Source organism: Felis catus, chromosome D4 (assembly GCF_018350175.1).
Source record: "Felis catus isolate Fca126 chromosome D4, F.catus_Fca126_mat1.0, whole genome shotgun sequence".
Classification (NCBI taxonomy): domain Eukaryota; kingdom Metazoa; phylum Chordata; class Mammalia; order Carnivora; family Felidae; genus Felis; species Felis catus.
Window position 1 is genome coordinate 59,593,065 of NC_058380.1, and position 17,480 is coordinate 59,610,544.

The 17,480-nt window shown below is 42.0% G+C and overlaps 1 protein-coding gene across 2 annotated transcripts in view; it reads left to right on the plus strand.

The window, feature by feature from the left end:
• The window catches only part of ALDH1B1 (aldehyde dehydrogenase 1 family member B1), a 240,710-nt gene that overhangs the window by 95,482 nt on the left and 127,748 nt on the right, over positions 1-17,480 (plus strand). The gene's annotated exons all lie outside the window — the stretch shown is intronic.

Sequence of the window (17,480 nt, forward strand, 5' to 3'; positions counted from 1 at the left end):
CTGGGCCCAGCTACTTTTCCTGTCTTGGTGCCTCCAGATTTCCCTTTTCACTTTACACTTCAGCAATGACCCCAAATGACTTGCAGTTCCTCAAATGCATCATCTTGGCTCACATTTCTATGCCTCTGCACGGGTTGTGCCCTCTGCCTAGAATGCCATTCTCTTCTCCTTTGTCCAGAAAACTCCTATTCATCTGTCTAAACCCAGCTCAGGCATTGTCTCTTTCAAGAAAATTCACTGTATTCTCCTCTCCCTTGTGGTAAATCATTCTTATTTCTGTGAAAGCTCTGGATTCATGTATATATCTATTGTTACCATGTGACATGGTATTATGGCATGCGTTCTTTTTATTTTGTTTTTTCCCCATCTTTGCTTGAGGACAAGGACAGCTTTAATTCATCAACGTATTCTTAGTGCCTGGTTCCAACAATGTTTGATGACTAAGTGGAATGTTGGGATCCTTTCTTGCTGGGGAAATTGTCCACAATGGGAAGATGGCCATTTCTTGCTCCCTTTCTTCCTCCTAAGCTCATGTAGTAGATTTGCTTACTTTGTATCCTTGCACTTGCACTTACGGTCTGATTCCACTGTAGGGGACACTCAGAGCTTTGTGAAAAAATGAGTCCTGGGTCCTATGCGTGCCCCCGCTGGGCTATGAGTCCCTCCAAGGCTGAATCTGGGTTTCTTCACCTCTATGCCCCTGGGGCTGGCACCAAGCCTGTACATGAGCAGTCTCAGAAAATCCATAAAATTCAAAATATTTATATTTCTGGAACATCCATCAAGTGCCAGGCACTGTTCTAGGTGCTGCGAATAGGTGGTGACCAGATAGACATGGGTCCCTGCCCTCCCAAAGCATGCACTCCAGCTGGGGAGACAGGAAAGACAGTAAACAACTCCATTAAGGAAAATGTCATTCCTGTTTCTTCCCACGGCTGGAGGAATTCTCTTTGCACTGGAAGTTATGTTTATGAGTGTCCAAATTAAAAATTAGCCATTTGTGAAGGGTGTTCAGGAAGGTAGGGGATCTCAAAGAGAGCAGTTAGTTGTTCTCCAGAAGAGTGAATGCTGAGACACAACTAGAAGTTAGTGACAGCAGACCCTACACCTGACACCAGCCAGGGGTACACTGTGGGTAGGCAGGGGCATTTTAAATGAGCCCTATTCCCAATAGCTCTAGGGCACATCCCAAATCGCAAGCACTGATTTGCAATTGAGCTATTTTTCAGTTGGACAACTTTATATATCGTGCTCCAGGGTGAGCAGTAACAGAAATGTATTTAATTAATGATATGGGGGAGGCCAACCAGTAAATAAATAATTACAAAGTGTGACAAGCACGTTATGAAGGGACCTGAGATGAAATTGGGAGGAAGGCAGGGGCCTTGAGGCTGTTGTAAGTGCTTTGGATCTTATTGTGAGTGCATTGGAGACCAGGGGAGAGATGGGATCTGATCGGCGCTTAAAGAATATCACTTCTGCTGCCATTTTTATTTAATTGAATCAAATATTTCTGGAGAGCGTCCCAACAAACTGCCTTCTAGTTCTTGAAGCCATCAACTCCCCATGCTGAATTTCAATACCACCTCCTAGAACTTAGGGCCCTAATTTTCCAAGGAGACAAACACTCAATTTTTGGTTTAGATTTGCATGAGAAAGAGACCTTAATTACTCTGATCTCTAACACCTCTGAGGAGCTGATTTGAGCTTTTCAGATGCAAAGAGTGTTAATTGGCTAAGGGGCCCAGCTGAGCTTACCCGCCATCTCCAAGTGGGTAGGGGGTGGGGATGGGGCTGGGAGATGGGGAAGGTGTTTAGAGAGGAGGGGGCACTTCCCGTGGTCAGTTTTCTGTAGGTCTGCAGAGGGCAAGAGGAGATCAACATAGCAGTTTTGTCGACTTTACCCCTTCAAGTGTCCTCCCACGTGCCCTTCAAGATCCAGCTCATCTCCTCTTATTCTAAAGCTTCCCTCAGCCCCACTCCCATCCCAGGATCTCTCTAACTGCTTCCTGGAAAGCTAGTGCCTCCTTGGGATCCTGGTTTCTAATTACAGCACTTCCCACACTGCATTGGATGGTCTGTTAACTGGGCCGCCCTTCTACTTGGAGGACAAGGACCCATCTCATGCAGCTTGGCCTTCTTGCAGAGCTCAAAGTGAGCACCCAGGAAATGTGAAACAAAGGAGTAATAGAACAAGTAGTAATAATAATAATGTTAATAATATAATTACAGAAGTCATCACTTATATAGGGCTTCCTGTGATTCTATGCTGTTTGGTCTTAAAGTTAGAAAACATGTAATCCTCTTCTCCAATTCCTGCCAGAGCAGATGTCCTGTATGAATCATTACTGATAGTTATAGATTTATTTGTGGGATTATTTAATATTGACCACCATATGAGGATAAGAAATCTGTTTTAATCACTGTACTATCCACAGTGCCTAGCTCAGTGTCTGGTATATAAAGGCTTGATAAATATTTGTTGAATGAGTGAATGCTTGCATACCTTCAGTGATGGGGAGCTCACTATCTTCTGAGGAAGTCTTGCTCATTTTTATCACCTTTTCCTGTTAGCTGTTCCTTCTGTTGATGCTACATTTGTTTCCATGGAGTGTTCATCTAGTCCTGACTACTGGTCTCTCCCAAAGACAACTTCCCCTCCTCCCCAGAGGCTGGAAGGCTATGACCTATAAATGTCTCTTCTTAACTCCCTCTATATTTTCCTGGGTACAGCACATCCAGATCCTTCCTCATAATGACCTAGCATCCAGTCACTGCCTGGTCACCCTCTGTGGAATAGTCCAGATTGTCTAGTTCCCTCTCACAGTAAAGGCCTGCTATATATGTGAAGATGGGACTCTCATTCCCCACGTTTTGGGAGTTACGTTTGTATTAATACAATTCTTTCAATGCACTTACCGCTACTCTAAATTAAGAGACTTGGCACATATCCGATGTGGAAGGTGGTTAGAACAAATGAAGTCTTTCCTTTCCTACAGAAACTGTTGATAGTGGGTATATGGGTGTTCACTGAAAAACATTTTGAAAAATTTGGTATGTTTGAAATGTTTCATAATAAAAATGTTGGAAAGAGGAAAAAACCCAATAGAGTAATTAAAATGGAATACTAAAAAAATTTTGTTAACTCCAAAGAAGACAAAAGAAGAAAGAGAAAAGGAAAACAGGATAAATAGAAAACAAATAACCAAATGACCATCCTAAAGGCAGCCATATCAAGAGTAATATCAAATGTAAATGAACTAAACATTTCAGTTAAAGACAGAAACTTTTGGGCTGGTTAAAACAGCAAGAGCTAATTACCTTCTGTCTACAACTGTCTATTTTCTGTAGACACTGCTGTATACACTATGCAGAAGCACTAATTATAAGAAAGCTAAAGTGGCTGGCTATATTAATATCAGATATCATACTTTAAGACAAGAAGTATTATCAGAGGCAAAGAAGTAAGCTCCATAGTGAAAACTGGGTCCATTCTTCAAGAGGACAAAACAGTTATAAATGTGAATGTGTACAAAAGCAGAGTTTCAAAATACATGAAGTGAAAACTGACAGCACTAAATGAGGACATAGATAAATCTATAACCATATCTTTACTCTCTTGGTAGTTGGTAAAATTATTCTCACAAAAATAGTAAGGACATTAAAGAGCTCAACATTATCGTGCACTTTGACACTGAGTAACTACAGAATACTTAGGTTTTTCAAGTGCCCATGGAGTGTTCACCAGGATAGACTATATGCTGGGTAGAAAATAAAACAAATGTTAATGAAGTTTAAAAGTTGAAAACATGCAGAGTGTGTCCTTTGATGACAATTAATGATGAATATAAAGCTATAGATTTAAGTTCAATGAGTCCCAAGAACAAGAAACATGAAGGAAAGGATATCAAGGCATATGGTAATGTAATTGCTCGAAAGCATTGATAAAGAGAAACTTCAAAAAGCTGCAAGAAGCAAGCGCGCACACACACACACACACACACACACACACACACACATATAGAGGAAGAAGGATGAAGATAATAGCAGGTTTCTCATCAGAAACAGTGCAAGCAAGGGGCACCTGGGTGGCTCAGTTGGTTTAACGTCTGACTCTTGATTTCAGGTCAGGTCATGATCTCACAGTCAGGAGATTGAGCCCTGCATCAGGCTCTGCACTGAGTGTGGAGCCTGCTTGGGATTCTCTCATTCTCTCTCTGCCCCTGCCCTGTTTGCATTTGTGCATGTGCGTGCGCACTCTCTCTCTCTCTCTCTCCCCCAAAATAAATAAATAAACAGAAAAAGAAACAATGCAAGCAAGAAGATTGTGAAGCCATACCTTTGATGTACTGAAAAATAAAAAAAAATCTGTCAACCTAGAATTGTATATTCAGCAAAAATATTGTTTAAGACCAAAGACAAAAGAGACTTTTTTAGATATAAAAACAGAAGGAATTCATTGTTAACACATCCATACAAAAAGAAATGCTAAAGGAAGTTGATCAGACAAAAGGAAAATGTCACCAAATGAAATTTTAATTCCACAGGAAGTAATGAAAAGTATTAGAAATGGTAAATATATATACATATATATTTAATGTTTGTTTATTTTGAGAGAGAGAGAACGCATGACCTGGGAAGAGACACAGAGAGAGGGAGAGAGAGAATCCCAAGCGAGCTCCACATACAAGATGGAGCCCAACACAGGGCTCAGTAAAAATGTGTAACAACAACATCACAAATGTTGACAGTGGAAAAATGGGTATGTACTATTGTAAAGTTCTTTTTTTTTTAAATGTTTATTTATTTTTGAGAGAGAAAGAAAGCATGAGCAGGGTAGGGGCAGAGAAGAAGATGCAAAATCCAAAGCAGGCTCCAGGCTCTGAGTTGTCAGCACAGAGCCCAATGCGGGGCTCAAACTTATGAAGTGTGAGACCATGACCTGAGCTGCAGTCGAACACCTAATTGACTGAGCCACCCAGGCACCCCATGTAATGGCACAATATCACTTGACGGTAGACTATGATAAATCAAATATGTATTCTATAAACTCTAACTACTGAAATAACAAAACAAAGGGAAAGCAGTGATAACTAATAAATCAACAAAGGTAAGAAATAGAATCATAATCAAAAGAAGTAAGGGAGGGGTGCCTGGCTGGTTCAGTCAGTAGAGTATGCGACTCTTGATCTCAGGATCATAAGTTTGAGCCCCATGTTGGACACAGGGTTTATTTAAAATAATAATAATAATAATAAAGAAGCAAAGGACAAAGGAAAAGGGGAACAAAGTATAGAAAACAGGTATCTAGATGATAGATGTAAACCTAATCACATCTACAAGCACAATAAGTGTACAGAGTCTAAATGCCCAAATTACAAGGCAGAGATTGCCAGATTGCATAAAAAAGCAAGTCCCAACTATATGCTGCCTATAAAAAAAAAACATTTTAAATATAAAGACACAGATAGGTTACAGTGGATGGATGGGAAGAAATACACCATGCAAACACTAGTCAAAAGGTGGAATGCTATATTAATATCAAAGTATATTTCATAGTGAAGAATATTACCAGAGGGGCACCTGGATGGCTCAGTTGGTTAGGTGTCCAACTTTGGCAGAGGTTATGATCTTGCAGTTCATGACTTTGAGCCCTGTGTTGAGCTCTGTGCTGACAGCTCAGAGCATGGAGCCTGCTTAGGATTCTGTCTCCATCTCTCTCTGCTCCTCCCCATCTTGTGTTCTGTCTCTGTCTCTCAAAAATAAATAAACGTTAAAAAAAAGAATACCAGGGATAAAGAAGGTCATTTCATGATGTGATAAGGGGGCAGGGTTGAGTAGTCAAGATAACATAATCCTAAATGTTATGTGCCTAATAATAAAGCTTGAAAATACATGAAGCAGAAATCATAGAACTAAAAGGAGAAATAGAAAAATACACAATTATCATTAGGGACTTTAGTAACCATCTCTCAAAAAAATGATAGAATAAGTAGACAGAAAACTGGTGAAAAATATAGAAGACTTGAACAATACTATCAAGTGACTTGTCCCAATTGGCATTTATTGAATACTCTTCCTAACACTGGCAAGATATGCATTCTTTTTAAATTAATGTTTATTTATTTTTGAGAGAGAGTGTGTATGTGTGTCTGTGTGTGAGCAGGGGAGGGGCAGAGAGAGAGGGAGACAGAGAATTCCAAGCAGGCTCCATGCTGTCAGCACAGAGTCCAATGTGGGGCTTGAACTCACGAACCGTGAGATCATGACCTGAGCCAAAATCAAGAGTCAGACGCCTAAGCAAAATATGCATTCTTAACAAGTGGATATGGCACATTTACCAAGATAGATTATATTTGGGGCTACAAATGAGTCTCCAAAATTTCAAACAATTCACTTCATAGAAAGTTTTTTCTTAGCTCACATTGGACTTAAATTCTGAATCAACGACAGAAAGTTCTCTGTAAAATCCTCAAATGATTGGGAACTAAATAGCACTTCTAAGGAACCCATGGATTAAAGAAAAATTGAAAAATGAAATTAGAAAATATTTAGAATAGAATGAAATGAAAATGCAACATCAGATTTTGTGGGATGCTACTAAGGCAGTACTTATGGGGAAATTTATAGTACTAAATGGCTATATTAGAGAAAAAGAAAAGTCTCAAATCAATGACCTCAACTCTTACCTTAAGAATGTAGAAAGGGGAGAGCAAATGAAGCCCAAATAAATTGAAGAAAGGAGATAGTAAAGATCAAGATGAAGATCAATGAAATAGAATATAGAAAATAGTAAAGATAATCAATGAAACCAAAAGCTGTTTTTTTTAAAGAAGACCAATAAGAATGATAAGCCTTTAGTTAGACTGACCAGGGATAGAAAAGAGAAGACACAGTTTAAAAAAATTTTTTTTAATGTTTATTTATTTTTGAGACAGAGAAAGACAGTTGTGAATGGGGGAGGGTCAGAGAGAGGGAGACACAGAATCTGAAGCAGGCTCCAGGCTCTGAGCTGTCAGCACAGAGCCCAACGCGGGGCTCGAACCATGGAGTGTGAGATCATGACCTGAGCCAAAGTCGGATGCTTAACCGACTGAGCGACCCAGGCACCTCTGAAGACACAGTTTTGATATCAGGAATAACAGAAGTAGTATCATTATAGATTCTCCAGATAATAAGTGGATAATAAGAGAACATTATGAACAACTTTATGCCCATAAATCCAACAACTTAGATGAATTAGACAAGTCTTTTGAAGGACACGAATTACCAAAGCTTACTCAAGGAGAAAGAGTTAAGCTGAATAACCTGAATAGCCCTTTATCTGTTAAAGAAATTGAATTTGTAAGATATATATGTATATAATATGTAAACCTTCCCATACTGATGAATTCTACAAAACATTTAGGTAAGACATAATACCAGTTCAACACAAATTCCTCCAAAAAGTTTTAAGGAGTAGGGGACACGGGAGGGAATATTTCCTTTCATTCTAGGAGGTCAGCATTAACTTGATACTCAAAGCAGACAAAGTCATTACAAAAAAAGAGAACTACAGTTCAATAAGTCTTTAAGAGAACAGATTGAGTTCAACAATGGACTACAATGATAATACATCATGACTGGTAGACTTTCTCCAGAAATGCAGGGTTGGTTTAACATTCAAAAATCAATTAATGTGATTCACCATATTAGCAAACTAAAAAAGAAACAAACATGATCATCTCAATTAAATAGAAAACATATTTGACAAAATTCAACAATCATTCCTGATAAAAACTGTCAGCAAACCAGTAATGAAAGGAAATTACTCATCCTGATTAAGGACATCTACAAAATCTTGATAGCTAGCATCATATTTAATTATGAAAGACTAAATGCTTTCCTACTAAGATCAAGAATGAGACAGAGATATCCATTCTTGCCATTTCTATTCAATACTGTACTGGAGGTCTTAGCCAGTGCAATCAGGGAAGAAAAATAAATGAGACACGCATATTGGTAAGTAAAAAGGCAAACTGTTTTTGTTCACATTCAACATGATCTGCATAGAGAATCTAATAGAATCTACAAAAAAGCTACCAGAGTAAATAAGTTTTACCAAGTTGCAGGATACAAGATCCATTTATAAAAACTCAATATATTTCACATACTGGCAACAAACAGAAACAGAAATTTAAAAATTATAGTATCAAAAGATATAAAATACTTGGGGATAAATCTGAGGAAAGTTGTGAGAGACCAGTACCCTATAACTGTAAAGTACTGCTGAGGGAAATTAGAGAAAACCCTAAAAAAATGAAGTTGCAAGAATCAACATTGTAAGAGGTCAGTTCTTGCCAGATTGATCTATAGATGCAACCCAATCCCAATCAAATTCCCAATAGGGCTTTTTGGTAGAAATTGATATGTTAATTCTGATATTCATACTAAAATGTACAGAGTCTAGATAAGCCAAAACAATTTTGAAAAGGCAGAACAAAATTAAAGGACTTACACTACCTGATTGCAAGACATAAAGTAACAAAATATAGTAATAAGAGATGTAGTAATAAAAAATGTAATATTGGCATAAAGACAAATAAACAGAATATAGTCCAGAAATATACCCACACATATATGAACAACTGACGTTTTACAGAAGTGCAAAGGCAATGCACTGGAGAAAAGATAACTTTTTAGGAAGGAATGGAACAATAGAAATGCAAAAAAAAAAAAAAAAAAAGAAAGAAAGGAAGGAAGAAAAAAGAAAGAAAGGAAGAAGAGAAAGAAATGAAAAAGAAGAAAAAGAAAAGCCAAAAAACTGAAAGCACCAAAAACTTGGACCCATACCTTGCACTATGTATAAAAATTAACTCAGTTGGATCATAGACATAAATGTAAAACCTAAAACTGTAACTTTTTTACAAGGAAGCATAAGAGAAAATCTTTGTGACCTTGGATTATGCAAAGGTTTCTTAGATATGTCACCAAAAGCACAATTCACAAAAGCAAATTTGATAAATTGGACTTAATCAAGTTAAAAACTTCTCTTCAAAAGATATTATTAAGAGAACAGAAAGATAAGTAACAGACTGGGGAAAAATATTTGCAATTCATACATGTGGTAGAGGACTTGTATCCAGAATATATAGAGAACTCTCAAAATTCAACAATAGGAAAATAAAGAATCCAATTGAAAAATTGATGAGTTGAACAGATACTTCATCCAAGAAAGAATAAGAATGACAAATATGAACATAAAAAGATGTTCATCATCATTAGATATCAGAGGAATGCAAATTAAAAACCACAGTAAGATATACCACTAGTTGCTATTGAATATAATACCTGCTGGTTTGAATATAAAATGGTATTTTGGAAAATAATTTGGCATTTCTTTAAAAGGTATATCATATGATCCAGCCATCCTACTCCTAGGTACTTACCCAAGACAAATGAAGGCATATGCCCATTATAAGACTGGCACACAAATGTTCACAGCAGCATTATTTGTCCATCAACAGGTGAATAAACAAAATACTGTATATCCAGACAATGGAATACTATTCTATAATAAAAAGGAACAGATTGCTAATACAAACTACATGTCTATCTCAAAATGAATCTTAAAATAAGTGAAAGAAGCCAAACAAAAAAAGAGTATATATAGTATGATTCTATTTATAAAGTTCTAGAAAACGTAAGCTGATTTATAATAATAGCAGATTAGTGGGGATGGGGGTGGGAGGGAAAGATTACAAAGAACAGAGGAAACCTTTGTGGGGTGATGGATACGCTCACTCTCCTGATTGTGGTGATAGTTTTGTGGCTATATACATATAACCAAACCTTATAAAGTTGTATACTTTAAATATGTCTAATTTATTGTATATCAATTATATTTCATAAATCTGTTTGAGTGTATTTGAGCTTTAATAAGGTACACACACATACAAACACACACACACACACACACACACACACACACACACACACACACACATCATTCCTGAGCCCTATCATAAATCTACTGATTCAGATTATGTAAGGAAGTCTAGGATCAGTTTTGTAATTCTTATGCGCTCAGCTTGAGAGCCATGGTCCCATGGCCCCAGTGATGTTGAAATTCCTTCCTGTGGCCTGTGAGACTCCTGTTCTCACTTCCCTTGAAATTCTCCTTACCCACTCCCCATTTCATTCTCTGACCTCTAGCCAGCCCAGGCCATCTGAAGGTCCCTAATGGTACATGCTCTTTTGACCCTGAGCCTTTGTAGGCATTGTGCCTTTTCCCTGGAACACCTTTGTGCTCTCCTTCAGTTGACTAAATATACTGGGTCTTTAAAACCCTGCTTAGGTGGCACCTCCTCTGGGAAGCCTTCCAGGTTCCCTGCTCTCTGAGGCTCCCCTGCATATGCTTTTGTTCCCTGGAACAAAAGCTCCCTGGACTTTAGTTTCCTGACCTGTAAAATGAAGTTAAGACTGATACCTCAGAGGAATGTTTTGAAGACTCAATGAGATAACAAGATAATGTAGTATAGTTCTTAGTGCATATTAGAATTCAACAAATGGTGCCCACTGTTGTGGCTGTTATTGTTATTATTTCTCATCACTGTCTTCAGAGCCCTGTGAGCATCTGGCATACCATCTAACACACTGGTGGCTACTGTTTGATCTTCCCCTAGATTGGTTTCCCTGAGCGTGCCACAGAAATTCAGTTAGTTCAGCCACAAACAGTTGTTGAGTACCCTTTGGGTATCAGCTCCTATCCCAGGGGCTGGGGACAGAAAGATTAAGAGGAAGGGAATGGATATCAGAGATGAGAGCAGCAGAGAGGTACCAGAGGGGAGTGTGAAGAGCACAGACTTCTGAGCCATCTGCTCTATCATATACAGCTGTGTGACCTTGGGCAATTTACTTAACCTCTCTGTTCCTCGGTTTCCTCAAGCTTAAAATGGGGATAATAGAATACCTATCTTAGTAGGCTGATGTATCATTTTATTTTACTTTAACAACACATACATAGTTTTGTTCAAATGAGCTGATATCTGTGAAACAGTCAAAACAAAGGACACTGACTATCCACTGGATTTGGCAATTGGCGGGCTATCAGAGATGTAGCGAGAACTGCTTTAGAGGAGGCAGATGCCATAGTGCAGGGATAGAGGAGTGAGTGTCCAGGAAAGCTGAGAAAGGGAAGTGGAGACAGCGCCTCGGAGCTATTTGGGTGAGAACAGGGTGACTGCTCCAAGTGGAGGTGTTCAGGGGTTCTGAGAGACCTGTGTTACAGGAAGGTGCCTGTAGGGTGGGAGTGACTGCAGATAAGGGAGAGAGCCAGGAGGATGGAAGTCCAGAGGGAGGGAGAGGGATGCATGCAGGCAGGTACAGTGGGGAGCGGTCCACCAGGGAGGGAGCAGCTTCATCATCACTGCCCTCTAGGCTCTCAGTGGAGCAAGCTCTTCTTTGGGGAGAGAGGGTGATGTGTGGAAGAGGAGTGTTAGGGAGGGTGGAGAAGTGTGAAATAGCTCTTGCCAGGGAGTGGGGGGAAGCTATGAAAGACTGCAGGCTGTGCTAAAAGGGATTAGAATTTGGAAGTGTGCCAGTCTGCCGGGGTGGGGGTTGATTCACCTGTACCTGCAGTCACAGAGGTCGTGCAAGTAAGTGAAGGGTAGCATTGCTTCAGGATTGGGCCAGGTCGCCATTAGAACCAATTTGTCTCTGTTTGCCTGGGACTGTCCTGATTTTAAAGCCGAAAGTCCCATGTCCACCTATTCCCTCAGGACCGTCAGTTACCCACCCAACAGTAGTAACAACATGGGGATCCAAGGGCTATGAGAATGCTGGTTCCCATGAGCGGCGACAAGATGGGGGCAGCATGCAAAGGGCATGAGGGTGGCCTGGACACTCAGAATATGGGAGTAAAGGAGTTGGGGGGGGGGTAAGGACCTCAAGGTGTTACACACCTATCTCCCCAGTGCCTGAATAATGCATGGCCGTCTACTGAGGCACTAAATATTTCTCCGGAGCCTGAGTAACTGGACATTTACATGCCACTTTTAATTTTTGCCATAGCCATACAGCTTCTGCATTAACTTAATGTTCTTTCAAATCAGCTCCTTAATAAAGATGGCTTAAAAGGAAACAGTCTCTACCCTATATGGAGAAAAACAAAGAAACCACACACACCCGCACCAGATACTGGATTTTAACTGGGTATGCTGCCTGACAAAGGAGCCGAGACTGAGGCTGCTCCTTCTTTGTTAACCTGGGAGAGGGGCCAGAGTTAGAGAGGCACTTAAAATGTGTGCCACCAAACAGTCCTTGTGCAGCTGCTCAGGGGGATGGAGACTGGAAAGCGGACACAGCTTTCCCGTGTCACTAATTCTGTGTTCCTTTACTACCTAAAATCACTTTGCCTTCCTCATTTTGGAAATGCTGCAGTAAAGTATTAAGACTGTAGGCTCTCAGTGTTCTCAAGAGTCAGTAACAGCGTGCATTTAAATACCAATATGTCATTTTTGTGGCATTTTTCTGAGATGTCATATGTAGGCTCAGGGAACCTTACAGCTGAAAAGGTCCCTGAGGACCTCTGATCTAATCCCCCATCCTTCCTGCTTCCTTCACTTTTTTATTAATTATTAACTTAATTAATTATTAATTAATTAAGTTTATTAATTTATTTTGAGAGATAGAGAGAGTGTGTGTGTGCAAGCAAGTGGGGGAGGGCCAGAGAGAGAGAGAGGGGAGAGAGAGAGAATCCCAAGCAGGCTCTGCCCTGAGAGCCTGATGCAGGGCTTGAACTCACGAACCATGAGATCATGACCTGAGCAGAAGTCAGATGCTTAACCGACCGAGCACCCAGACACACACACAAACACACGCACATGCACACAGGAACAAGCCCAGAGAGGGCAGGGACTTACTCCCAGCTCTACCATCACACATAGTTGGCTAATTTTTTCAATCCTTCCCCACTTTGCCTTCAGAGACAATTTTGCTTCTTGATTTCTGACTTCTTGTCAGCTGTGATTAATGAGGAAGGCTCCTGCATACACGATTTTCAGCTGTACCCAGTTTACGACAAACAGATTAGACCATTTAAGTCAGAATAATGCTATTTAGCAAAGCCGGATTTGGAGCTGGCAGAAATTAAGAAGATTAATTTAAAGCTAAAAAAAGAGTGACAATCATAGATCAACACCTGAAAAATCTCGCTGCCTGTACACAGCCCTAATTGAGAAGTATGTGGAAGATTCCATCCGTGAAATTCAATTATCATGCAAGCCAGAGGAAGCAGCTTCCCTGAGGAAGAAACTAGGCAGCCCAAATCAAAATGCCTCCACCTGTCTGTTTTCGTGTCAGAAGAGTGAGAAAACCTGCCTTGATGACGATGAAATATGGACAGTATGCATCAGTGTAATGAAACTTTCCAGGGGTGCCTTTCCATAATGGGATTACCTCCTGAGCGCCTCCATCAGAGGTCAGCCCAGAAAAGCCTCTGAGGCTCCATAAAGCCTCTGGATATGGAAGGTAGAAGACACTGGCACCCCATTCCTGATACCCTTTCCTCCAGCTTTGAGCAGGACTGGCTGGGGCTCAGAGACAAAAGGTGTTCTCAAGCCCCTGTACCCCTTCCGTGGGTTAGGGGCTTCTTAACCCAGGCAATCAGCAGAGAAAACTCGAGACAACAACTGTAATGATTATAAATGAGCCTATGGTAATTGATCCGCCTTTTAACTGTAGGGACAGATGCAAGGGGAGGTGGGGGGCGGGGAGTGGTTGGTGGCAGATTGATCAGTACATGCATTGTCTCTCTCATTCGGCTGAGGTTCACCCAGGAGCACACAGTAACCCCTGATCTGCAGAAGAGCTGGATGGAGTTCCTTTTTGGTAAACTGCTTTGGGTGGTCATCGTGGTAAATAAAGGCACATTCCCCACTGATGCTTAGAGGTGTGCAGTTTGCAAAGTGTGTTCACAAGCATCAAGTCAGAAAACTGGACTCAGGAAACCCTGAGATAATGTCTCCCATTACACAGATAAAGATGCTGAGGTTAAGTGATCAGCCTCATCTGTTTGAAAGATTGTTGTTGGATTCTGATTTCATGTGTTTGGCGGTACCCTGGCTAATGTAGAGGAAGGCGTAGGCTTTTAGGAGCTCATGTTCTGGTGTGCAGGACTAGACACAGGAAAGATTGTCACTGAAGGTCAAATGTGATCAGATCATCAGAGAGGGTGCTCAGGGCGAGGTCAAAGACAGAAGAGACTGCATAATGAAGAAAGCCTCCAGGGACAGGGGTCAAGTCTGTCTTCATCACTGTTGTAGCTCCAGTGCCCAGCAATATACTCTGCGAAAAGCATGTTTCAAAAATATCTGTTGAATAAATAAATGAATGATGAGATAGACCTTGAAGGATGTAAAGTGTTTTGGGAATTTGGGGGAAAGCAAGTGTGTCAGGAATATATTGACCAGGAGAATAGAACATGCAAATCGTAAGATATCAAAATTGCAGCTCTGGCTGATGTTAACAATGTGGTTTTGCTAATCTATTAAAATCCAACAAATCTTTGCAGCATTATCTCATGGAGGGTAACAGGTCTCTCCTTCATGCACATCTCTTTTCTCTCAAAGTCACTAGGAGCATTGCTTTGAGGACCGTATGTGCTTCTTCCAGCAACTTAGAGGTTCTGAGTTAGTTTCTCTCCCAAGAATGACATTGAATTCTAGTGGCCAGTCCCAGATTGGAGCAGGACTCAGGGGAGAGGAGAAAATTCAGTGGGGAAGGTCAAGGTCTGTGTTTAACTGGAGACTCGTGTAATTTTCAGTGTGCAGTGAAAATCTATGAAGATGGCTCTTCATGCTGACTCTGCTTTGAGTCCCCAGAAACACTTTTAGGAAGGTTCCAGTCTGAAGGGAAGGTCTCGTGTCACAGCAGACTGTCTGGCTCTATCTGGGAAGAGTCCTCTCAGCCACCCTCCCTGAGCTGGAACATGGCCTCACCTCCAGCTTGAACTGCAATCTTCAAATATTGATGGTCTCAGACAGTGGCCTGGGTCTGATCAGGGTCAAGGTGAAAGTCAGTAATTTCATAAAAGGGTGGAAACAGTGAAGAAAATCTGCCTGTCCCTAACAGTAGAATTCTCATTTCCAACATGTGACCTAAAAATAACTGGATGTGTCAAGCCCTGGTCAGGAGGAGTTTATTGGAGAAATTGGATGGTCACATTCCAGAGCTGGCTGGTTCTTCTCCATCGTGATTCACTTCCATTCCAATCTTTGACTATTGCTGCGCTGCCCTGCGCCTCAGGGATTGCACTGCCTCCTTTGCCCTTGGACATCTGGTTAAGTTCAGCCCCGGGGAGGCACCACTGGAGACTGGAGGGCGGTAGGAGGGAGAGGCCAGGTTACTTCTTCCAGGCTCCCCTTCCGCTCTGGCATCGTGTTTCTGGCAGGGCCTGCATCGTCCGTGACCACAGTGAGCGAGGCAGCTCACGCCACAGCTTCAGCCCTCACGAAGCTCTTAGAACGTGATGTCTTCCCCTTGCCCTCTCAGGCCTGCAAGTGGAATGAGTCCCACTGTGGCTAGTCTCTGGGTGCCTCGTCATCCTGCTCACATCTCTGCAAGTGGTCCCTTCATTGAGTGGGTTTGCATTTCCTGCCAAGATGCTGACAGAGAGATTTGAGGCTGGAATCAGGTTCCTGCCTTGTTCACCCCTGGACACCCCTGGTCTGATTGCAAAGCCTGGCTTTAGAACCCTCAGTAAACAGGTACAGAAGTCTCATCCTCCAGGAATCCACACAGTTTGAGGGAATCCTCCCCTCTCCCTCTTCTCACTCATCTCTCAGCCTGTTAGGATGGCTCTCCTCCTGGGCTTCTCTGTCACAGGGAGCCCGGGCCCCTCAGGATATGAAATGCTCACACATCCATGGTCTTGGTTGCTGGTCTGAGGATGCTGTGCCTCTGTATTTCCCCGCCAGGAGCCCAGCCCTAGAGTTTCTAGAAATGACAAGTATACTGTGTGGCTCACGTGGGGGCAGGTGAAGAAAGCTATGGTCAGGGAGGAGAAAGACCTTCCCTTCCCTTCCAACTTAGCATGTGCAACCTGTTGGGATGAGCACTGGGTGTTGTATGGAAACCAATTTGACAATAAATTTCATATTTAAAATTAAAAAAAAAACAGCATGTGCAAGTGGCACTTTTATTTTTTTAATGTTTATTCATTTTTGAGAGAGAGAGAGAATGAATGAGTGGAGGAGGGGCAGAGAGAGAGAGAGGGAGACACAGAATCTGAAGTAGGCTCCAGGCTGTGAGCTGTCAGCACAGAGCCTGATGTGGGGCTCGAACTCACAAACTGTGAGATCATGACCTGAGCTGAAGTTGGACACTTAACTGACTGAGCCACCCAAGTGCCCCAGGCAAGGGGCCATGGGCAAGTCACTTAATCTCTGAGTCCCTGTTCCTACATCTAACACAGGAGTGATGATCGTCTCTGAGGAGTGCCTGTGGTATGGGTGGGAAGAGCTGGATATGGCCGCCCCTGTGCTCATCCTCTGACGCTCCCCACTCCTGAGGAGGGTGCTTGTGGAGATGGCAGGTCCCCCATCCTCACCTTTCTCTCTCTCTCCTATGAAATCACCTTCATAATACAGTATCCCAAATGCAGTCTCTTATGTTACAATAGACTTAAACCCCCAATCCCCGTCTGAGAAAAATGCAGTGCTCCCCAAGATTTCTGTAACTTCCGAGGGGAGGTCTTTTCCCATGGTCACCTTTGCCTCCAAGTTCATTCTAGTTCTGAATCATCTTTTTATCTCACTAATGTTGTTTCTTTCCTAAATTAAAAAGACATATAAATGCAGCCCATTTTATGAAAACAAAACAAACCTCCCCAGATTAGAACAAAACTGAACACTTTGCCACTGCAGGCTCTAGGCTTCCTCTCCCCATTCCATCCCCTCTCTCACTCCCTCCTGCCGATTGCCCTCCAAACTCCAGATTCTCTTGCTCTGCTGTGCTGAGCGCTGCAGCCTGGTCCCACCCTGCTCCCCAGTTCTGCTGCAGGACACCTGTGCCGGCCTGAATCCCTCAAGTGTGCCTGGAGATGAAAGGGCCTTTCCGCGCCCACTCCTCACCCCTTTGAAGGCAGCCGCCCACGTCCATGTAAACAGAACTATTTTCTCTCCATGACACAGCCAGGGTGGGCGCCATAGGAAGTCCCAGAGCTCTGCTGCCAGTGTCCTATTTCTTTCCTCCGCCCATGTTCCTTCTCATGGACTCAGAGCAGAGGTGGAATGGGAGCTGCCCTCTCCAAGCCTCCAGAGTTGGGTCAGAGCCCTGATGCTGCCACTTATGTGCTAGAGACCTTGGGATGTTCTAAGGCCTGGAACAGGCCTGAAAGCCTGCCTTGAGTTTTTAGCACAGGTATGCGAGGCTGAAGGTAGAATTCTGTAAAAACGTATGGTGGGGATCGTGAGGGTGGGACATTCCCCAGGGAGCCCATC